The following is a 25,949-nucleotide window of genomic DNA, read 5'->3' on the forward strand; positions in this document are numbered from 1 at the left end:
CTTTCTCTTGAACTATAAGAGCCTGGCTAACTCAAGATTCCTTTAGCTCTGAAGGTGGAGTCATCTCTACATCACCTTCTAGAACTATCAGGTATACCTAGAGAGGCTTCTAAGGGGCCTGAAGACTCTAATCACACACTTAGCTGATCCTTGCCCTGGATCCACTAAGTATTCCTCGGGAATCATTGTGGCTCCAAATTTCATGTTTCTATCAAGCCATTCTTTGAATGTGATAGTCTTCAAGATTATAACCCAACATTTTATGGTAAGGGTAATAATTAGGTATATCTGACTTACCCACTTCTTCTGGACTTCTATGTGCAAGCAATTTAAAGTCTAGCTTTTTTAGAAGATTATTGAATATCCTATTTAAAGTCTACTTGAATGGGTATGTCTTACCAATCCATGCATTAAGTATTTCCCAATTATCCCTTCTTTCTTATGGAGTAAGGTAAGGCCATTACAATTTAAATTTTGGCTAAAATCATGGTGGAGGATATTATGGGGGAGGATACTAGGGCCTCTAATATTACTAATTATAAAATTATGAAGGGGGATTTTTTCCCTTTATATTTACTTGTTGCTTTCCCTTAACAATAGCTGAAACTATCCCAGATTTCTTTTCTAGAACCTTCTAGTGTTTCAACATCATTGAATCTGAAGTGAACTGATCAACAAGGAAAGTAAGTTGCTAAGCTTCTTCTTATAGATTGGAGGCTTTGTTGAAAATGATATGTTTGAATCATTATATCAAGAGATAAGAATATAATATAATTTTTTTACCCCATAGGACCCCCCAATAGAATGGAAAAGCTATAAGAAAAAAAAAATAGAACCTTGGTGGAAGCTGTTAGGGCAATACTAGTTGAATATTCATTTCCAAGGTATTTTTGGGGAGTAGTGAACACTACTTGATATGTTTTAAATTGGGTTAATATTAGATCCAAGTTGAATAAAACACCATATGAACTCCTCAAGGGTAGGACACCCAATCTTTCACATTTATATATTTTTTGATGTAAATTGTTTATATTAATTAATGGAAAGTCACCCTTAAAAAAATTTGATCCTTAATCTAATGAAGGAGTCTTCTTAGGTTAGTCATTTTCGAAAGTTCGATAGGGATGTTAAGCCCTTATGAACTAGTCCCAAGGCTAACCAAGAGGGGAAGTGAATTGGTATTAAAAAAACATTCATTAAGCAAGAACAGAATCATAACCAAAATAAGATTCACCACAAAAAAAACTATATGAGGAAATTAAATGTGAAAGCAAAAATAAGAAAGAACACACCAGATTTTATAGTGGTTCAATCAACTTGACATACGTCCACTCCCCGGAGGCACCCTCCGAGTATTGCACTAAACTTAGTGTCTACATTTTTGCCCCCATAATAAGGCGAAGAAGCCCGTACACAAACTCCTTTCCACCAGCCCTGATGAGGCAGAGAATCCTACACCTTCCTCTAGAAGTAAATAGAGAACCCAACTCCTTTTGATGTCTCCTGAAGCAGGTAGAGAACCAACTCCTTTTTCTTCCTCCTATAATAGACAGATAAGCTTGATCATTTGTTGAACTATACCTCTCTAGAACCCCCAACGAACCAGAGATGACAATCGTAGAAGACTATACGGATCTTTTCTTGGAGCAACCTTTGCTAATCACCTCACAAACTCTCCCTCACAAGAGCCTCTATATCTGCCCCTTTCTCTCCCTCTCCTCTTAGATATCTCATATCAGGACATCAGCAAAAGATCTTTACTTGACAAAGTAAGAGATCTTTTAAATAAGGGCTCCAAATTAGCCCTAATTAGCAACTAATCATCAAATATCATCTTGGATGATAATACTATCATCCTGTACGATTAGTTCAACTTAACAAATATCATCAAAATAACCACCCTGTATTGATGTTTGGATGTTGGAAAAATAACTAGATCGTCCAAGTGATCTCATAATTATTCGGGCTGATTAGTACAAAATGACAAATATCATCCAGAATATTGCCCTAAATGGATGTCTGGATTATGCAAAAATAACTTGATCGTCCTGGACAATCTCTCGATTATCCTAGATGATTAGTTTAATTCAGTATATATCATACATAGCATCATCCTGAATAAAACCAGGCCAATGTTTGATCATCTAGGAAGAACTAAGGTTTGTGAACTGATTGTCCTGGTCGATCATGTGTTCGTCTAGGATGATATAATCGAGTAATCAAACCTTAATTACTTTCATTAATTACTAGATTAATTTAGGCATAATTATACTGCATCATCTAGGATAATGTCCTAGTTGATGTTCAAAAATAAAAGATACCTAAATAGATCTGGTGGTTGATTCTTTCTTATTTAAGCCTATCATTTTGGCCGATACTAAAATCATTCAGGACGATTTTCTTAATTACGGTTGCCTTAACTAGGATGCCCTAATTAGGATTTTTGTTTTAACTGATCATCCAGGCCAATTTGTGGATCATCCTGGATGATGTGATCAAAAACAAAAAAACTTTAAAATAATAAAAAATTTCCCCCAAGTGTGTGTGTGCAAGGTTACTTAGTATCAGGACCCACATTGTCGTAATAGACTCAAGAGAAGGTAAAAGACACTTATCATACATTACAAACTAACTTAGACCTAATCTACCCAATCTTGAGATGGTTCAATTTATAATTTGAACTTATGGATCTAAAATGTTAGTAGGAAAGCAGTCGTAGAGAAACATAAGTCTTTACTATCATCTAAACCATATTCCCTGAAATCAGATTTGTAACAATCTCCTCCTTTTTGATGATGGTAAACAATCAAAAACAAATAAAAGATGAACAAAAGTAAAATAATATGATGAGACAACTACAAACACTACTCCCCCTTTTGACATCACAAAAACTAGGAGGCAAAATTAGAAAAGAAAAAGTAGAATAGATGATGAAAAAAGAAGAACGAAAGCAAAGTTTTTTTTTATCAAAGCATGAATATGATAAAGTCTCAATGTGGTTGTATTAAAAAAATTTGTAAGAATAATGAGTTAACATCATTGAAATCTAAAAAATGGTAGAATAGCCAATCCTGTAAGCCCTTTCTTGAAAATCTCTCAGGGAAAAATCATCTTTTTAAAATAAAAAACTTAACTCAAAAAAATTGATTGGATAAGAAAAAGAGATCCGTTCAAAACTTGGTTTTAGAAAAATATCTATTGACTAATATACCAAAGTAATTTTTCACTGTCGTAAAATTTGAAATCAAGCTTTTAAAAATATTAAATGACACATAAATTCTTCTAAGATTTAAAAGCTTGAAAGAGAAGAAATAACAAAAAAAATAAAAAATAAAAATAATAAACAAAATAATAAAAATATTAGAGATGAAACAACTACAAAATAACAAAAAAAATAATAAAAAACAAACTCAAAATTAAAAGAAAGAATAAAAAAATAACAACAAGTAATAGAATAGTAAACATGAAAATCAGAATTTATTAAGCAGCATGTTTATGAAATTAAGAGCCGTAAGCCTCTATTGTCTAAGTACCACATGCTCTCATGAGGTCTTTTATGAGAGCAATCCAACAAAATCATCAAATGTCAAATTTAGGAAACCAAACGAGTTTGGGTCCTTTCTTATGAAAAAAAGAATGCAATGCATATGTGTTATGTTGTGAATCATGCAATTTGGGTCTCCACACCTAATATATACTACGGTAAACAGTGCATGTGTGAGAAATGTGTCTTAGCACCCCACATGAAAATCATCTAACACCAGGAAAATGATTTACTAATCTATTTTGGTTATAATGCCTCTTCCTAGGTTTTAACTTTAGATTAAGTGTGGGTGTAGTCCTATTTTTCTCAAGTGCATTCAATTCAGCTTTAAACCTTGAGTTGGCACTTTCTAAAACAACATTATCAACATTCAAATAGTGCTCCCTATGCTCAGATTCATCAATATAAGTTTTAAAATCATATTCGAGTGAGATGTAGGATGCTTTCAATGAATCATGCTCAACAACCAACTCAGAATGCTTTTTATTCAATTAATCAAAGTCATCAACTAATGACATGTGATTGCTATCAATTTGGGAGTAAACTTTTAATAAAATTTCATGCTCTTCATATAAATTTGAAAACTCCAATTTCAAATTAGCATGAGATTTCTTAAGTTTCCTATATGATGCATAAATATTCTCACATATTTCAAGTAATTGATCATAGGTTGGTTCACATACCTCTTCTTAGTAAGACTGACCAAAATGATCACGATCCATCAAACACAAGTTTATTGTCTCCTCCTCAGCTTCAGTCTCAGAGGAGTCAGATGCAAAATCCATCCAGAATACCTTTTAGAACCACTTCTTATCCTTCATGTACTTGGGTTTATCCTCACCCTTCTCCTTGCTTAGGTGATTCTTAAGTGCAGGACAATCAGCTTTGACATGTCCAGGCTTTCTGCATTCAAAACATATAATATCAGAAGAACTTTTATAATTTTTATTATCCTTGTCCTTTCTTCACTTCTGATGATGCTTGTGATTTTTCCTTAGAATGCTTTTGAATTTCCTAGTAAGTAATGCAACATCATCACTTTTAGACCTAGAAGAATTAATATCCATGTTATTGGCCTTCAGGGCCACAATTTTCTCCTTATTTCGCTCTCCTGCATCAAGTTATCTTTGGTTCAATTCTTGCTCATAAGCAATGGGTGATTCAAGTAAGTTATCAACATAATAAGTATTCAAATCTGTTGATTTAGTAATTGCAGCGATCTTAGCATCAAAGGCGGAAGGAAAGCATCTCAAAATTTTATTCACTCTTTCATAGTTAGTTAGCAATCTTGCTAAGGTATGCCATGAGGTGATAATTTGAGTAAACTTAGTATACATGTCAAAAATCGATTCAGCAGGTTCAATACAAAAAAAATGCAATAAAAAAAATTCAACCTAGATTCTTTAACTTCACTAGTTTCTGCATAAGTAATACAATATCTATCCCAAATTTCTTTACCAGTAGCACAAGTTGAAACACGCATATAATGTTCCAATTTCAAAGCATAGAAAAAATAATTCAAGTATTTTGCATTTAGTGAAAGGAAGTATAATATTAATGCCACTAGTTTTACGATTCAGAGGTGAATACCCTTCTTTAACAAGCATCCACATGCAATAGTCAATCGATTGTAAAAATGTAGGCATACGAGTTTTTCAAAAAATTAAAAGGAATATTATCAAACAAAGGTGATCATATAATAGAATAACTTTTCACAATATTATGATTTCCAAAGTTAACCATTAATTGAAATTCAAAAGTTTTCAAAAACTCGATTTTATGAATCCCGCTCTGATACCACTTGAAAGTTCAACAAGGATGTTAAGCCCTTATGAACTAGTCCAGAGCCTAACCAAGAGGGCAGGGGGGTGAATTAGTATTAAAAAAAATTCTTTAAGAAAGTACACAATCACAACCAAAATAAGATTCACCATAAAAGAAACTAAGTGCGAAAATTAAATGCATAAGCAATAATAAAAAAGAACACACTAGTCCTTATAGTGGTTAAGTCAACTTGACCTATATCCAGTCCTTAAAGGCACCCTTTGCGTATTGCACTAAACTCAGTATATCTCCTTTTGCCCCCATATCAAGGCGGAGAAGCTCGTACACAAACTCCTTTCCACCAACCCCGGTGAGGCAGAGAACCCAACTCATTTTGCTTCCTCTAGAAGCAGGTAGAGAACCCAACTCCTTTTGCTTCCTCTTTAAGCAGACATAGAACCTCAATCAGTTGCTAAAGTAGACCTCTCGAGAACCCCCAAGGAACTATGGATGACTACTGAAGAAGATGACGTGGAACTTTGCTTGGAGCAACCTTCATGAATCCCCACATAAACTCCCCCTCACAAGATCCTATCTCTCTCTCTCCCTTGCTCTCCCTCTTCTTTTGGCTCTCTCAGGTCAGGACAATAATAAAAGACCTTTACTTGAGAAAATAAGAGATCTTTTAAATAAGGGCTCCAAATTAGCCCTAATTAGCAACTAATCATCAAATATCATCTTTGTTGATAATACTATCATCCTATATAATTAGTTCAACTTAACGAATATCATCTAGACAATCGCCCTGGATGGATGTCTGGACGATGGAAAAATAACTATATCATGGAGAACAATCTTATAATCATCTAGGCTAATTAGTACAAAATGATGAATATCATCCATAATATCACCCTGAACAGATGTTTGGAAATTATACAAAGAACTTGATTGTCTAGGTTGATCTCTCAATCATCTTGGATGATTAGTTTAATTCAGTACATATCATCCAGAGTATCGCCCTAAATAGAATTAGGCTGATGTTTGATCACCCAGGAAGAAATAAGGTTTGGGAATTAATCGTCCGAGCTGATCCTGTGTTCATCCAGGATAAAATGATCGAGCAATCAAACTATTATTTCTTTCCTTAATTACTAAATTAATTTAGTCATAATTGTACTACATCACCAAGGATGATGTCCAAAAATAAAAAATATCTTAATAGATCTGGCGGCTGATTCTTTCTAATTTAAGCCTATCATGCCAATCGATGCTAAAATCGTCTAGGATGTTTTTCTTAATTACGTCTGCCTTAACCAGGATGCCCTAATTAGGGTTTCTTATTTTAACTGATCATCCAAGCTGATTTATAAATTTTCTCGGATGATGTGATTAAAAATAGAAAACTCTAAAACAATCCAAAATTTCTGCCAAGTGTGTGTATTCAAGGTTATTTAGCACCAGGACTCACATTACTACAATGGACTCAAGAAAAGGTTAAAGAAACTTGTCATACATTACAAGCTGACTCAATCCTAATCTACACAATCTTGAGCTGGTTCAATTTGTAGTTTGATCTTGTCGACCTGAAAAGTTAGTTGGCAAGATAATTGTAGAGAAACATAAGTATTTTCTATCATCAAAATCATATTCCCTGAACTCAAATTCACAACAATTTTTGGTAAAGTCTATAAAATCTTTAGTAAGAGGTCCTAGTAGTAGAAGAGTCTACCCATGTGGTATTTGATGAATCAGATAAGACCTTTGTATCCAAACTTGAAGAGGAAGAATTAGTCGAGGTCATTCCAGGGGTAGAACCCATTACCATAAGAGATTGAGTAGAACCTCTTCAATTTCCAAACCATGTGTTTAAATTAAAAAAGCATTGTTTTTGATAAAGCAAGCACTTAGAGCTTGGTACGAAAGGTTGAGTTCAATCCTTCTAGATAGATGCTTTGTTAAGGGTAGTGTCGACACCACCCTTTTCCTTAAGAAAGAAGAGTTGCTCGTCTTTTAAATCTATGTTGATGACATTTTATTTGGATAAATAATTAAAAATTTTTGTTATGGATTTTCATAAACCATGAGCAAAGAGTTTCAAATGAGCATGATGGGAGAACATTATTATTTTTATAGATTTAGTATAAAATTTTTGAATGATGAAACCTTCCTTAACCAAAGTAAATACATTAAGGAAATTTTTAAAAATATAAAATGGATAATTTTAAGGCTATGAACACTCCCATGAGCTCCACTATTCAATTAGATGAAGTCCTAAATAAAAAATATATAGATTGAAAAAAATATAGGGGAATTTTTGGATCCCTTCTAAACTAAACTGCTAGCAAGCCAAATATAATATTTAGTGTTAGCCTTTGTGCTTGATTTCAAGAAGAACTAAAAGAATCACACATGACTGTTGTTAAAAGAATCCTTAGATATTTGTTTGGCACTACAAACATAGGAATCTTTTATCCTAGTCATAGTACATCTTCTAAAATTATAGGATTTTTGGTCTGTACTTTTGTAGGATGTAGGGTAGATAAAAAAAGTACTTCTAGAACCTGTCAATTCATAGGACAATCCTTAGTTTCCTGGTTCAATGGAAAATAAAATTTAGTAGCCCTCTCCATAGCTGAGGTAGAATATATAGTCATAGGGAGTTGTGTTTCTCAAGTCCTATGGCTAAATCAACAACTCTTAGATCTTAGACTACCTAATGGAACCATTCCAATTATATGTGACAAAACTAATGCAATTTACATATCCAAGAATCCAATTCAGCACTCCCAGACAAAGCATATAAACATTAGGCATCTCTTCATAAGAGATTATGAAGCAAAGGGAGATATAAAGTTATACCACATAGGTATAGGAGATAATTTGGCAAACAATTTAATAAAACCATAAGCCTATGACACATTTAATACCTTGAGGATAAAACTAGGTATTATAAATATTCATACATAAACCAAGAGAAATAAAAAATCAAATATTTGAAAGCATTTGTGATATGTGTTTAAATTATATGTATTTATTAATATATTTATTTTGGTTATGTTGGTTGTTTTTTTTTAAATTTTGTTGGTTTAAAATATTTCCTAATCACCACGCACACACTTTACTACACAACAATAATCTTTAAACTTCTTTCTTGATCATACTGTACGATTCACATTTGTGAGATACGATATGCATAGATGCACATATCACAGCCCTTTAATGCATAAACTAACCAGATTAAACTAATGAAATACACATCGAACTATATAAACCTCTCTTAATGCAATAAGATCCATATATCTTTAATCATTAAGGAATTCAATTTATTTGGCATGGAATTATTGCCATTCGTACTATAGAATTCCTCCCTTCATACTATACAAAACATGTATCGAAATGGATATGGATGAATTTAAGTCGGCCAGTATGATAATAATTTATGTTTGCCCTGTATAAACACAAAATTATATGGTATGATGCTTTTCATCAATGCCGTACCAATGAACCCTCAGGATGAACAAAATTTTCTTAAGATTGTCTAATATGATATTGATCGTACTGCATGATTTGACCACTTTTTTTGGCAAGTATCTAGAAGAAAAAACTCCTTGATCGTATTGTATGATACCTCTATCACACTGTATGAACATCCAAAAATTCTTTAAATTGGAGGGTTAACTAGTTCAATTAACTCATCCCTTCTATACAGTTCTACATTCAAATCCCTCCTACTCAATGGCTAGTGGAAACAAGCAAACTTATCTTACCTCAGGAAGTTCACTCTCCCATTGCTCAGTCAATGATTGGCTCTAACTGCTGCTACTACTAATGAAGCAACATATCTCAAATGCAAGGAAGCTCGAATCACACCATCACACATAGAAAATAAACACATCCCAAACTTTCAGATGATGAGTCTTTTGTACATCACTACCTTCCAATTCATATTGACTCTAGACTTTCCCTTCCAATCTAAAATTCTTTATGAGTTCTTTGAAAATCTTACAATCAATGGAGATGCCTCTATAATGACATCCTATGTTTGTCATTGCCATGTCGAAATCACAAAAGGAGACTTAAGACAACACTTATACTTTAAAACCGCGAGGGTTTGACACCATTTTATGTCTTCCACTTCATACTATGATTGGAGTAGTGTCAATCTAACCATTAAGAATTCAATACTAAATCAACACAAAGCCTTAGTCTAATCATTAAATCATAATGCAAGGATTATCCAGCATGTCATTCATACTTCAATTATTTCAAAATCTAGAGATCGTGTGAACATCATCCCTCTACTTTCCTTAGTATCCTATTTTATCATGACTGACACTCACTTTGAAGAATCTCAATATCTTATTGATTACATTCAAAATTTTAACTCCCATAAGACTCCATTCTACTAAAAGAAAGTAAAATGAGGCTTTAGGACATGTAGTAGCCTATATCTTAAACATAAAATATGAAATCACTTATTCTACGCCTCCCAATAATAATCTTATATCTTTAAGAATGCTTCATGCCATATTCTTTTTCATGAGGGCCAGGTCCTAGATGAGCTAGACTTTTATGAGATATGGGTAAATTCCCCTACACCAGCACCAGTTCTAGTGGCTGCATAACCAACACAAGCCCCTCACCACTACCCATACAAGGAACTAATATAGCATTTTGACTGTCTTAAATCCCTCCTACACTAAAAACAAATTCAACATGATAAAGATATGGAATGGTTTAAGGCATAGTTTGACTCAATTTAGACACAATTTTCCTCCATTAATAACTACTTTCAATAATACCTACCACGTAATCCAGGACCATCATATATATATATATATATATATATATATATATATATACACTCCATTTGGTGATGTCAAAAGGGTGAGAACATGTTTGGTTGTATAGCTTTTGTTGTATGTTTGCCTATTTTTATTTTATATAAATTCCTATTTTAATTATTTATTTTGTATTATTTCTTTATATATATATATATATATATATATAAACAAAAAAGGTAGGCAATTCCTATTTTTCTAACATCTTTAACTTAGTAAGGAAGCGCTTAAGATAAAATATCTTTCAAGCTACACTTCAACAAAATTTACTTGTCATCATAAAAAATGGGGAGATTGTTACAAATTTAGGATCCCTAGACTGTGATTTTTATGATGAAAAACCCTATTGATTGAATTATACATTCTCAGGAAATATATTGGAAATTATTTATGTTTTATGCACTAATAATTATAGGTACAATATTCAAAAAGACCAAAAGACTCAAAATATGGTCAGTTAGGATGTCAAGTCAAAAAAGCCTATAATTCCATTTTCTTTATTTTTTTACTTTCTCGAGTCAGGCCACATAAGAGTATGAAATTGGGTGATCATACACATACACAAGAGGAAAGAGAAAAATTTTCTAAATTTAAATTGTTTTGAACTAATTATATTGTACAAATTAAATTTATACTATACAATCAATTATTTAAGAGAATAGTTTAACAACTAATTGAAATTTCATGATTTGTAAACTAATTGTGTTGTACGAAACATATCGTAATGTATGATTCATTTTATTAGTAAAACCCTAGCCGTCAGATTAATTTAAGTAAGATTTTGAAATTGAAAATTTGAACTAATTATATTATAAGATATAAATTGTTCTGTATGAAGATTTAAATCTTGCTAAAATTAACCCACAGGATTAATCAATCAAATCATGATTTTATTCATGATAGTCAATCATATTATACAATTTTGATCATATTAGATGATTTATAAAATGAATTCTAGTCATCCTGGAGTTTATACTAAATGAATTCATGATTTTTGTCTTAATTGTATTGTACGATGATGACCAAACCAAATGACTGGTAGAGATGAATTTGGTCATCTACAAAATTATTCCAGATAAGTTACAATTGTCATACTAGTCATTTTGTATGATAGTAATATCATATTAGATGATTAACCTAAAAATAACTAACCATACTATACGATGATATTAGTATAAGATGAGTAACATAGACAATTTTTTGTCATCCCAAAAATCATCCCACATAAATAGAGAAAATTAAACATATCATATTGGATGATCTATGGATTATAATCTATGATATATTCATAAGAATTGAACATATTGTTTGAATGATTGTTTACATCGTACTGGATGGGATTAGTTTTGAATTGATAGTACTGTACACACTTGGATCATACTATACAAACATTAGATGATCAACTTGAATTTTTAGGGTTTCTTAAATCCTATTATAAAAACAATTCTTTAACCTTTTTCTAAGTGAGGTGAAGAGAGGAATGTGGTTGAAGAAGGAACTCTAAGAGGGAGCTTTTGAAGATAATCAGGTTTTGTGAGAAGAAGGAGAAGGTGATCTTGAGCATGAAGAAGAAGTAGTGTGAGGGGGATCACACGGTTGCTCTAGGCTAGCTGCACACTTTCTTCTCTTATAGACTTAGGGGAGCCCTCTAAGGATATAGGCTTCTTAGTCCATCTTTAAGGTTCTCTACTTTCTCCAGGTGAGAGAAAAAGGAGTCTAGGTTCTTTTCCTTCAACAAGAGGGAGAAAAAGGAATCAAGGTTTTCCTCCTGTGAAAGGAGTTTTTTGGTCCTTTGTTGCTCCGAGTTGGTGGAAGAGAGTTTGTAAGGGCTTCTCCACTTTTTCGAGGGAGCAAATGGATTGGAGGACTCTGGGGAGTGAACGTAGGTACTGGTTTGAACTAACTACTATAAAATATGGTGTATTATTTCTGATTTTATTTTTTGTATTTTACTTTTTTCTCTTCATTTTCATTATAACTTCTTGATGAAATTTTGAGATCTATGTTTTGTTCTGTAATTTTGAATTTCATAATCATCATTAAATTTGTTGTTAAAATTATAGCTTCTGGATTGTGAAATTAATTTTCCTATTTCACAATCTAGAAATATCTACAAAAAATAGTAGTCTTCTTTATGATTATTTTTAAAAGCCCCAATTTACCCTACCCCCTTCTTGGTGCATCTCAAACTTACATGTACAACTTCCTCTTGTAGTTTAACATATGCAATGCAACTTCAAATTTCATTCAAATCTAAATTAGGGTTCTAACATTTTTTCCACAGGTCAATCGGCAGGGTAAAAGAGTCGAGCAAATCTCTTTATGTTTTCTTCAATATGTTGAGTTTAAAAAATTCAAGGAAATTCTTTTAACTTTCAAATATTCAATATATTTTCCAAAATCCCCTTTAGATCAACTTCGATAGTCATTGTTATATGATTCATACTACATTCACTTATAGTTTAACATATGCAATGCAAGTTCGAATTTCATTCAAATCTAAAATAGGTTCTAAAATTTTAACCCTAGGTCAATCTATAGGATAAAAAGGTTGAGTCAAAATCCCTTGATTTTTCCTTCAAATTTATAAACTGTCATGTTTAATGCAAACTCAACATATCGTGTTTCAAAACTTAAAAAAAAAAAATTCCATAACTTTTTAATGTCCAATTTTTATTTCAAATTCTTTCAAATTAATTTTCAATTATAGTTGTCATATGTTATGCTACAAAATTCTCTTGGGGTCTAGCATATGCATGGAAAATTTAAACCACTCCAACAAGATATATGCTTCAACATTTCATCCTAATTCAATTGGTAGAATGAAAGAGTCAAGCCTAGTCCATAGGATGTTCATGTCAATTTTATGAACCTACATATTTGAGTGAAACTCAATATGGTGAGTTTAAAAATTAAAAAAAAAATTGTTCAATCTTTATCTCTTAAATTAAGTCAATTCTAACTTAAAGTTCAAATCTATGCTTTGACATTTCTCCCCCAAGTTGTTTGGTGAGAGAAAGAGCCAATAAAAAATCTTAGGATCTTCTTATTAATTTTGGAAACCAATATATTTGAGTGAAACTCAATATGCTCAGTTTAGAAATTTAAAGAAGATCCGTTTACCTTCAACCTCAAGCTCTAGTTCAAGTCTCATTTTAGTCTTAAGTTCAAGTCTAATTTTAATTTCCAATTCATATATGGGGCTTCGACCTTTCACAGCAAGTCATTGGGTGGAATGAAAGAGCCAAGCCCAATCCTTGGGATTTTCATGTCGATTTTGTGAACCTACATGATTGTGTCAAATACAACATGTTGAGTTTTAAAATTTGAAGATGATCCATGCAATTTCAACCTCAAACACAAATTCAATTTCTACCTCAAGTCAAAATTATAGTTAAACATTAAGTTCAAGCTAAATTTCAAACTCAAATTCAAGTTTAATTAGTGCTTTAAGTTTAAATCTAGGCTTTGACATTTCACCCCAAATCAATTAGTGGAATGAAAGAGTTAAGCATAATTATAAAAATTTCCTAGCCAATTTTGTGTACCCTCGAGTTAGGTGAAAATTCAAGATGTCAAAGTTTTAAGACTTTAAGATAACTAATCAAGTTGAAAATTCAAATTCCATTTTAAAAATAAACAAAATTAAATCACCAATCTTTAATTCAAAAAAATTAGTTATACTCAAATTACTCGAAAACTTTTCTTCTCCAGGGATAGGAACATGACTACAGAAAAAATCAACTGTAGTAGTATACTTCAATTTAAAGTGGAGTTATAAAATTTGAAGCTATCGATTAATGTAGAAGATATAAATAATCTATGTGCTGGATCACAAATGGATCTTCCCTAAGTCGAGACTACCTTAGGATTAGGAGTTGATTAACCCATCTCAAAAATGAGGGCTACTGTTGCCCCCTTACCAAATGAACTATACTATGGAGGATAAAAAATATAATACAGTGACAAAGGATAAGAGGTCATTTATATGAAAGATCAATTCAAGTTCTTGCACAACCTTTTCTAGAAGAATCCATAAGAAGAATTACCTTTGAAGGGTAAAAAAGAAGGTCTTTAAAATGTTTGATTAAAAAGTTGAGTTTGAAAAGTTAGTAATCTTTAGGAGAATTTAACTTCTAGATTTTAATTTTAAAATCAAACACATTATAATGAATAATATATTACCTCAAGAGATGAACATATAATTCTCTAATAGGTTCAATTTTTAAAAATTTAACTTTATCCTTGTTATCATAGTCAACTATGGAAAAGACATATACAACCCAAGAGGATCAAAATAATGTTTAATCGAGTGTTCAATGATAATAATCTGGATAAGGGATCATTATTTTCATAATATAATTCATTATAGTAGAATGTTATATCCTACATGATAAAGAAGATATCATTTACTATGAATCATTTGAATATTATGATAATAATCGTTGAATTTAATTTTGCTAAAGACAATTAATTGAAGTTTGAATTTTTTTTATTTTTGAAAGATATGTTTGAAAATTTTGATTTTTGAAAAATCATATTTTTTATAATGTGAGTTAATTATAGATGTGAATTAAAGAAAGTACATTCCTATGTCTCTATCGAGCCTATAGGGGTGAAAAAGGATTTATGTTGACCTCCTACAATTAGAATATCTTCTTAAGAACCTAGAATATTCAAACATCTTATGTCTAAGTATGCCAACTTTCTTTCTTAATATTCATGATTGTTCTTACATTCCCCTATTAAGGCTATAAATCATACTTGATTTTAACTACACATAGAGCCACTAAGTGTATTAAATAAAGAACAAGATAAAATTGAAACAATCATTAAATATTTAAGGAATAAGAAACTTCATTGGTACTTTTATATACTCATCAAATCATAATTCTAAAATAAGAGATTTAGCTAGACATTGAATAAATGATAAAAAAGATCATTTTAATTATATTCATAAAAGAATCAAAGCTCAAGGGAACTAGTGGAATGTTATCACTAAATAGGATAAAAAATTCTCCTCTACACTTCTTCTTTCTTCAACACTCTAAAAGTTTGTATCTTATACTTCCTTAGACTCCCTTAGATTATACTCTAAGATAGTACTATAGAAGAACACTAAAAAATACTAAATTTCACACATGTGACTAAACTCCTTTGCAAATAGAACATAACATCTACTTAAAGAAAAACTAAAAAAAATGGCATATGGCACTGGGTTCTTAAAAGTGTGGCGTAGCGCCACCTAATAGTGAACTAGAGTCTCGATGCTAAAATGTTTATTCCACCATGTTGATTGATGATGTGAAATGATTATTTCGTGAACAAACATGAACGTTAACTATAACAACCTATCCCTTAAAAATTACCACTGTTATGTAATTGTGTTGTTGAATTTAGAGTGTTGCAGTGCCCGAGTGGACAAAATGGTGCTGAGGCATTGAAATGTATATTCTCATGACATTAAATTTCTTGAGAACCTAGCATTAGAAATCTAGATTGTTGATGTAGCAATGCTTCAAATGTTATGGTGATGAATGTATTGCCACTATAGTGCTTGCAAAAAAAGAGCATGGCGCTGCAATGTCCAAATGTTACACCTCAATGGTGTTAAAATTAAAACTATGGTGTTTCCTCTTGCACCACTATTCTGAATGTTCCTTTGTATCTTTTACCATTTTTTATTTTTTATCATACAAAAATAACTAAAATGACACATTTTCCTGAAATTTCAGACATAATAAACATTACATAATTTTCACTTATCAAAATCTCCTTAGCTTAAAAGCTTGCTTATCCTCAAGCAAATAAGAAATCTACACTTCTAATTAATTTAAAAACCAAAGTAAAACATTAATAATTTAAAATTACTAAAACATAGGATATTACATCACGGTCTTGAAGTAAATGAAATTAACAAGTTTGTAATTTTTGTTTAGAAAAAACCCTAATAATTAACCTAACTAGTCACCTTTGCCATTACTTATTGTGAATTTATATGTTATAAATTTAATCATTGACTATAATAAATTCAAATGAATAATGCAGTTTTAAAGATTAGGTGTGTTTGTAGTTAATATTGAAATTCATTAGTTCAACATCATTTGTACAAAGTTATCCTATTTTATCCTCATAAGATTTTTTTTTTTTTTTACTTTAAGCTTTGAGTGATTTCAATTTATGAATGTACTCTTTCTCTTTGCCTTCTTCATAATAAGTTTTGTTTATAATCTTTTATAATCTTAAAGATTTTAACGTAAGATTTTAATAAGATGAAAAGTTCAAATTTATAGTTACTACAAATTTCAATTTTAAGCTACTCATATATATTTTGTAATTTTAATTATTCTTTCTTAAATTAAAAGGTCAATATACAAATGTATAACTTATAAATTCAAGTAAAGTTTATGACTTAAATGATCTAATTTAGTTAATTATTAGTTTTTTATTCTATAAATTATAATACAATGTTCATTTAAACTATAATCTAAGGTTTTATTATTTTCTTATTTTTACATAATTTTTAATTATCAATTTTATTCTACTTTAATAAATAATCAAAAGTAGATATTAATGGAAGAAAATGTGATAAAATAAGCTTAAGTGGAATTAAATCAAATGTAAATGCAAAAAAAATGAAATAAAATTAATAACACGTTCTTTCATATGAATGAAAAAAAAGGATCAAAATATGCCAATATATAAAATTAAATAATTTATAGTGGATAATTATGATAGTTTGTTAGGGATGTTAGGCCCTTATGAACTAGCCCAATGCTAATTAAGATAAAGGTGAATTGGTATTTTAAAAAATCTTTCGCAATGAAAAAGCCAAATAAAAATCCACCATAAAGAAAACACAATGTGGAAATTAAATGTGGAAATAATAAAGGAAAGAACACACCAGATTTATAGTGGTTCGGTCAAACCTTAACCTACCTCCAAATTCAATGTCTCTCCTCTAGCCCTCACAGCTAGGCGGAGAAGCCCTTGCAAAATCACTTCCACCTTCCCCGGTGCGGCGGAGTAGCTGGGTCCTTTGACACCAAAGAGATCTTTTTCTTTCCAGAACTTCCCTCTAGACAAGCCTTGAATCTGATGGTACTAAGGTGCATGCTCGCCGGAGCAACTGTGTGGAATCCCCCTCCACACTCCCTTGAAACCCCCTCCAAGGATCATCTCCCTCTCTCAAACTCCACCCTTTCCTCTTTCCCTTTCAAGCTCTCTCTTCAAGTTCCCACCAAAATAATGAAGCTATAATGGCTACCAAATAGACTTACCAAGTGTCTTGTCAAAGCTCAAATAGAAGAGCACAAAAAGAGCTCATTAATGCAACTTGCCGACATTCTCATCCAGGATGATATAAATATCGGCCTGGCCGATCACCGTAAATTACGCTCAATCATCCCAGTCGGTTAACGACGATCAAAAGATTTTTGCTCATATTTTCCAGGCTGATAGGATATTATCCTGGACAATTAGTTCAAATCAGAGGAAAATCATCCTGAACATCTCCCTGAATAGAAGCTGGCCGATGTCAAATCATCCCGGCCGATCCTGAGATCGGCCCGACTGATTTGATTGTGCAAATCACCATTAATTGCTTTCCTTAAATACCAAATTTATTTAGGAAAAAAATTGTGCTGGATCGGCCAGGCCAATCCCCTGGACGATGTCCAAAAATAAATAATTCCTAAATAGAAATGGCAGCAGATTATTTTTGATATTAGCCTATCATCTTGGCCGATACAAAATCATCTAGGACAATGTGCTTTATGACAGTTGCCTTAATAAGGATGCCCTAATTAGGTTTTCTGTTTTTGAACCGATCGTCCAGGCCGATATAAATATCATCCCGGATGATGTTACCAAAAATAGTTAACTCTAAATCAGACATACAAAATTCCCAAGTATGTGTGTGTGCAAGGTTACAAAACAAGCAAGCACCCATGACTCAAGAAATAAAGAATTACATCATTGAGAATTACAAGTAAAATAGTTTTCCCAAATCTTGAGCAAGTTCCAATTGCAGTCAGATCTTTATAGACTTGAAATGTTAGTAGGCAAGGTAGTTGTAGAGAAACAAGAGTATTTGCTATCATCAAAATCATAATCCATCAATTCAGATTCACAACAAATTATTGTGTAAGGTTTCACTCTAACATAACATTCATAATGGCTATGTAAAAAAATGGGTTGCCTCCCATAAGGGGAGGTTATAGTCTTCAGCCAGCCAATACCATTTAATTATTTTATTTCATGATCAAGCAATCCGATTATATTTTAAAAATGATTAATATCCCCACCTAAATAAGGTTTTAATCTGTGACCATTAACTTTGAATACATGCATGCTTTTCCTATCTTTAATTTTTATAGTTCCATAAATAAATATTCTTATGGTAATGAATTATCATGACCACCTGGAATTTAATTTTCTTAAAAATAACTTAAGTCTTGAATTAAAAAGTAAAAAATCTTGCCCAAGGGTGAATTCTTTTCAATGAATATTATGACCATATCATTTTTTTTAATTTTATTTTTATAAATCCTAGGATTTGCAAATGCCTCATTTTTTATTTCCTCCAATTCATTTAACTGCATTAATCTTTTGTCTTTTAAACTTCCAAGATTGAAATTCAATTTTTTAATAGGCTAGAATGCCATATGTTCTATCACTACAAGATGGTGGCAAGCTTTCCAAAAATTAATTTTTAGGTATTCATATTAATAGGAGTCTTGAAAGAAGTTCTATAAGCCCATAATGTATCACCATACTTAATATCCCAATCTTTCCTAATAGTACTAATAGTTTTTTTTTTTTTTATCAAAATCTTCTTAATCTCTCTCTTCCTAATCATAGCTTGACCACTAGTTTAAGAATGATAAGCAATTCCTACCCTCTGATAAATTCTATATTTCTTTAAAACTTCTTTAATTCTTTTATTTTAGAAATGTATTCCCTGCCACCAATTAAAACTATTAACATTCCAATTCTAGAGAAAATATTTTTGTTTAAAAATTTAATTACAACTTTTGAATAAGTTTTAGTTGTTGTTATCCCTTTAATCTAGTTTATAATATAATCCACAATTATAAGAATACATTGACATCCATGGGATTGCACAAAAAGTCCAATAAAATTCAATATACAAACCTTAAATATCTCAATTTACAAAATTTAATTTAAAGGCATTTCACTAATTTTTTAAATATTTCCTACTCTTTGAAATTTATTGCATTTACAAATATATTCATTCTTCTATGAGTTGAGTTGGTAAAAAAAATCTTGATTGAAGGATTTTAGAAGCAATTTTAAAACCTCCAAAATTCCATCCCTAATGAGAATCATGACATTCCCTAATAATTGGTATTATTTCTTCCTCTAGGATATATTTTCTAACGATTTGATCATTTCAGTCTCTAAATTAATATACCTCATCCCAAATATGATACTTTGTATCATGCAAAAACTTATTCTTTTGAGTTGCCAAAAAATCACATGGAAGTGTACCACTAACAATGAATTAGCATTGTTATCATACAAAGGTATTTTGTTTAAATGCCCAGCAAACAATTGTTCATCAAAAATAAATTTATTAATTTCATACTCAGTTGATGCATGCATTTAATAATGAGTCTAAAAAGATGATTACTAATTTTAATTTCAATTCCTTTTATATCCAAAATTTCAACATCAAATTCTTGTATCATAATAATCAACCAAACAAATCTATATTTAGTGTCTTTCTTTATTATTATAAGAGATTTAATAGGAAAATGATCAGTACAAATAACTACTTTGGTTCCAATCAAATATGATATAAACTTTTCACAAGCAAAGATAATGGCTAGAATTTCTTTTTTGATAGTTATGTAATTAGATTACACCAAATTTAAAGTTTTGTTACCATAAAAAATAACATGGAATTTCTTATCTCACTTTTTTCCTAGAAATGTACCGACAACAACATCAATTTCATCATAAATCACTATAAAAGGCAACAACCAGTCAAGAGAAATAATAATTTAAGTAGTAGTTAAATGTTATTTTAAAGTTTTAAAAGATTCAATAAATGTGGAATTAAATATAAAGGAACATCCTTTTCAAAATAATGGCATAAAGGTTTAGAAAGTTTAGAGAAGTTTTTAATGAATCTCCTATAAAATCCCACATGACCAAGGAAACTTCTAATTCCATTAATGGAAGTGTGGGGACATAATTTCTCTATCTCCTGCATTTTTACAATGCATTATTTCAATCCTTCATTTAAATTTTTATGTCCTATGATAATGTCGTCAATCACCATAAAATAACATTTCTTTAAATTTAACTCTAAATTTATTTTTACATAACTTTTCAAAATAAAAATTAAATTCTCAAGACAAGTATAAGATATAGTGCCAAATACAGAGAAATAATCCATAAAAATTTCAGTGCTCTGTTCTATTAAGTTTGAAAATTTTGACATTATACATCAATGAAAAGTAGTAGAAGCATTTTAAAGTTTGGAAAGCAGCTTCCTAAAAAAAAAAAGTTTCATGAAGAATAGTGAAGGTAGTCTTATCTTAGTCCTTAGATGTAGTAGAAACCTGACGACACCCAGAATATCCGTATGGAAAAAAACAAAATGAACTCCCTACCAATATTTTATAGCATCTGATAAAGAAAAGGTAAGGAAATATGATCTTTTCTAGTGGCCTTATTTAATTTCCTATATTTTATCCAAAATTTCCACCCAATGATAGTTCTTATGGGAATAAGTTCATTAAATTCATTTCATATAAAAGTAAAGGCCCCTTTTTTAGGAATAAAGTGAATAGGTCTTATTAAAGGACTATCATAAATAGGGTAAATAACCCTAGCTTTAATCCATTTAAGAATCTCTTTCATAACAACATATTTCATGCATGGGTAATATCTTCTTTGAATATCATATTTTGGTATTGAATTAGCTTTCATTAAGATTCTATTCAAGTAAATTGATGGGTTAATTCTTTTAATTTCAACTAATATCCATCCAAAATCTCTTTTAAAATCACTTAAAACCCTAACCAATTTTCTCTCTTGATGTTGTTCTAAATTTGCTGAAATAATAATAGGGAGAATAGAGTTGTTATTGAGAAAAACATAGTTAAGATGACAAGGTAAAGCCTTAAGCTCTATGTTATGGACTTCTTCAATGGAGGATCTTAAAGCTTTACCAAAAGATGTGTTTTCCAAAGGCTCACAATTCATATTAAACAATATTTGAGCACCTTTATTTGTTAAAACAAATTCCCCTAAAATCTCTATTTTTTTTTCAATTTCACCATCTTCTAATAATTCTTCTTCTAGCAGTTCTTCCTTTAAACTCTACACTATAATATCTTCCAAATGAACTCTAAATATATCTCTATTTTTTTTCTTGGAGGAATTTTATTGATTTAAGAGCATCAATAATAACCATTTGATCATATCCCACCCCCCCCCCCCCGCCCCCTCCCCTCATGGTCAATTCTCCTTGTGGCATGTCATTCATTGATATTACTACATTATTATTATAATTTTTTATAAATAACCAGCCTAACAAGATGCCTACTTGATCTTTATTTTTGTAATAGTAGTCGATTGATTATGTAATTGAATTCCTAGTTTTATAACAACATCTTCCAATGGTATCTTCCCATTTCTATCATTATAGTGCAGTTCAAAATTTAAAGGGTGATGTTATGGTGCGACATGATATGGCTCTACGTGTTTAAATTTCTAGGATCTCTAACAACATTATCATGCCTTTTTATCCTTGCCCAAACTCTTAAGTTATTTAATTTCTTAAAAATTGCTACAACTTGTGCACTCAACAATGGCAAATCATCTGATTAAAAATTTCTTTATATTCTCATAGGATTTACCCATTCAAAAGGCCATTTAAAATTATTAGTAGTCATTTACTCTATTAATTCATATTATTCTATAAATGGTTTGGACATTTAAGATCCTTTAGCAGCAGCATCTATGATTGCTCTAAGAGATCCTACTAATCTATTATAGAAGGTTTGATTAACCAACCAATTTGGTAAGGCATGATGAGAACATTTCCTACACATTTTTGGAAATTTCTCCAAATGTTCATAAATTAATCGTCCTTCAAACTAGGCAAAATATGTGACATCATTTCTATGTTCGGCAGTCTTTGAAGGTTGAAAATACTTAGCAAAAAATATGTTAACTAACTTATTCCAAGTGGTTATAGAGCCTGGGGGTAATGACTTCAAACACATCATAACCGTCTCTCTTAAAGAAAATGCAAACAATTGAAGCCTGAAAGAATTATCCCTGACGCCATTATACTTAATTATTTTTCATATTTTGAGGAAATTAGCGGTGTAAATTGAGATCTTCAACTGCAGTCCCCCAAATTTTGAATTTTAAACCATCTAAATTATGCAATTTTTAAATCAAAATTATTAGCATATATATGTCTATTAATACTTAGATGAACTCTATCTACTATAGAGTTAGCATAATCCCTTGAGTTCTTGATCTAGTACTAGTTCAGATATTTTAAAAAAAAATTGTTTTTTTTAATTTCTTAAAGGGTCCTTTTATCTCAGAAATAAATAGCGTAGGTTTCTTTCTAGATCTACAAAGCATGCAATAATGAAAACATAGTCAACAAAAAAAATTAGATATAAGATTCAAGTATGTATAAATATGCACTTATTTAAATAATATCATTGAAATTATAAATACTAAATTATTTCCCCAGCTTTAGGGCCAAAAACTTTATGTTAAATGTTCATGCACTTGTGCGTGTAGGAAAGTAAGAATTTGTTACAAACACTGTAAGGAATTCTTGCTCTTGTCAACGTTGAGTATTGCTTATGTTTTCTTAATATGTTAACAATGAACCCCAACTTAAATTTATGCAAGTATATATGTTGAAGCAACTTATAAAGTGATTTGGTAGATTGTTAAATCCACGAGGAAGTGTTATGCTGTCTTAAAATAAAACTATTACTGCTTACTTTCAATGCATGATTTTCCCTACTTAAATTAAAAATGACATTATTGGATTTTCTATCACATGCTAAAAATAGTAAAATAATTAATCCAATGTTTACTATAATGTTTTGGATTGATGAATGCAAATATCATATTTTTCCTAATGAGACTCTTAATTGTAAATGTAATTTAGAGCAAGTATATCACTAGATCTCTGTCAAGCTTGTAGTAGTTAAAAGGATCTCTACTTATGAACCAAGAATATTCAAACATCCTGTGTCTATCTATGCTAACATTTTATCTCTATATTCTTGGTTATTCATTCATTCCTCCGTGAATTCTATATATTACTCTAAAATTTAACAACACATATGGTCATTATGGTGTGCTAAATGAAGAACATGATATAATTGAAAACAACATTAATTTTTTTAAAAACAAGTCTTTTTTAATACTTTAATATTCTCTTCACCTCATCAATCCAAAAGAAGAGATTTAGCTAGACATAAAATAAATTATAAGCAAACTCATTTTTATTATATTCATAAAAGAATAAAAGTATAAGGGAAATTGTGGATTTTTATCATAAAGTAGGATCAAAATTTCTCCTCTACGCTCCTTCCTTCACATATAAAGTTTATTCAATAAAAGACAAACTAAATACTCTAAAAGATTGTATTTAGTTCTTCCCTAGCCTCCCTTAGATTTTACTCTAAGAAGGTACTAGAGAAGAAAACAAAAGAAATACTAATTTTACAGAAGTGACTAAACTCTTTTACAAAAAGAATTGAATATCTATCAATAAAAAAATATAAAAGTGGCATCTAGCACTTTTGCACTTAATACTATGGCCTTTTTGTGCTTGAACTGAACTAGCACCTTAACATTTAAATGTTTATTCTATTATGGTGCTTTAGGATGTGAAATAATTATTTAGTAAATAATTATGACCTTTCACTATAATACTATGGCCCTAAGAAGTTATAACTATTATGACACAGTGTTGTTTAAATTAAAGTGCTACAGTGCTTGACCAGATAAAATGGTGTTATGGTGCTTAAATGTATGGTGCCATGACATTTAATTTCCTAAGAACCTAATAATATGAAGCCAACTTTCAACATTATGACCCTGGATATGCTTCTAGAGTAGTGCTTGTAAATAGAGAACATGGCATTGTTGTTACAAATCTGGATCAAAGGATTATAATTTCAATGATAAAAAACATTTCTGGCATTTCTATTTTCTACTATTATCCTTCCTACTAATACTTTGTTGAGTCCAGTAATTAGGTTGTTAAGCCTAAGTAAATGTCCCAAGGCTACCAAGAGGGGGGTGAATTGGTAGTTTTTAAAATTTTAAACCCTCTTAATAATAAAGTTGAACCGAAAGCAACTATTCAAACATACTTCAGGTCCACAAGATTAATTACAAATCAAGCTAGCTCATGATTTGATAGATTAGGACTAAGTTATCCTATAAGTGTATTTCCAATATTTTTACCTTTTCTTGAGTCAAATATAATTTTGTGGATCCTGATGCTATATAACCTTGCACACACCCACTCAGGTGGAGAAATTTTGTAGGCTTAAGAGATTTTCTATTTTTTTATCACATCATATAGGATGATTTAAAATCATCTTAGATGATCAGTTAAAAATAAAAACCCTAATTAGGGTATCCTTATAAAGATAGTTGAATTAAGCAAATTGTCTTGGATGATATTCACATAATTATGGATGATATGCTCAAATTAGAATGAATTAGCCGCTAACCCTTTTAGGCATATTTTTATTTTTAAAAATGTTACATAATATTGTCCTAGATTATGCATTATAATTATGCCAAAATTAGTCAAATGATTAAGGATAGCAATTAATGTTTTATTGATCGATCATATAGTTTTGGATGATCTCAGGATCTTCTAGGATAATTTGTTAAACAAACCTTAGTTTCTTCGTAAATCATCTGGGACAAACACAATGACGTGTTGGATAATATTTATTAATTTTAAGTAATTATACAGTATGATCCAAGATTTGAAAGTTCGTTCGGGATGTTAAGCCCTATGAACTTAGTCCCAAGCTAACCAAGAGGGGGGGTGAATTGGTATTTTAAAAACTCTTTTCACAAAGAATAAAAATTGCATAAACCAAATCACACCACAGAAAAAAATGCGGAATTAAAAAGTGCGGAAGCAAGAAAAAGAACACAGAAATTTATAGTGGTTCGGTCAACTCGACTTACGTCCACTCCTTGAAGGCACCCTCAAGTATTGCACTACAAAACGTGACTCTCCTTTAGCCCCCATGGCTAGGCAGAGAAGCCCTCACAAGAACCTCCTTTTTGCCACCCCGGCAAGGCAGAGAACCTACCTCCTTTTTCTTCGTCTTGAAGCTGGCAGAGAACCACAACCAAAAGCAAACTCCTTACCTCTATCGACCCTTCCACAGATGAGAAACTCCAGACGAAAGACAAGCAGAGCGAACCTTGAAGCAACCCTTGTGAATCCCCTCACAAGCTCCCCCTCACAAGATCCTCTCTCTCTCTCCCTCTCTCTCTTTCTCTCCTCAAGGTCTTCGCAGGTCAAGGCAGTAGCCAAAGGTATTGAAAAACGTTGAACAAGAGCTTATTAAATAGAAGAGCTCAAGAGGAGCTCATTAATTGCAAGTTGCCGACATTATCGTCCAGGCCGATATGGACATCGGCCTGGCCGATCAGTACAAAACTTAGAAGATCGGCCAGAGCATCGCCCTGGGAATAGTCCTAGACGATTGAAATTTGGCTTGATCGTCCAGGCCGATAGCACGATC

Source organism: Dendrobium catenatum, unplaced genomic scaffold (genome assembly GCF_001605985.2).
Source record: "Dendrobium catenatum unplaced genomic scaffold, ASM160598v2 original_scaffold_244749, whole genome shotgun sequence".
Lineage (NCBI taxonomy): Eukaryota > Viridiplantae > Streptophyta > Magnoliopsida > Asparagales > Orchidaceae > Dendrobium > Dendrobium catenatum.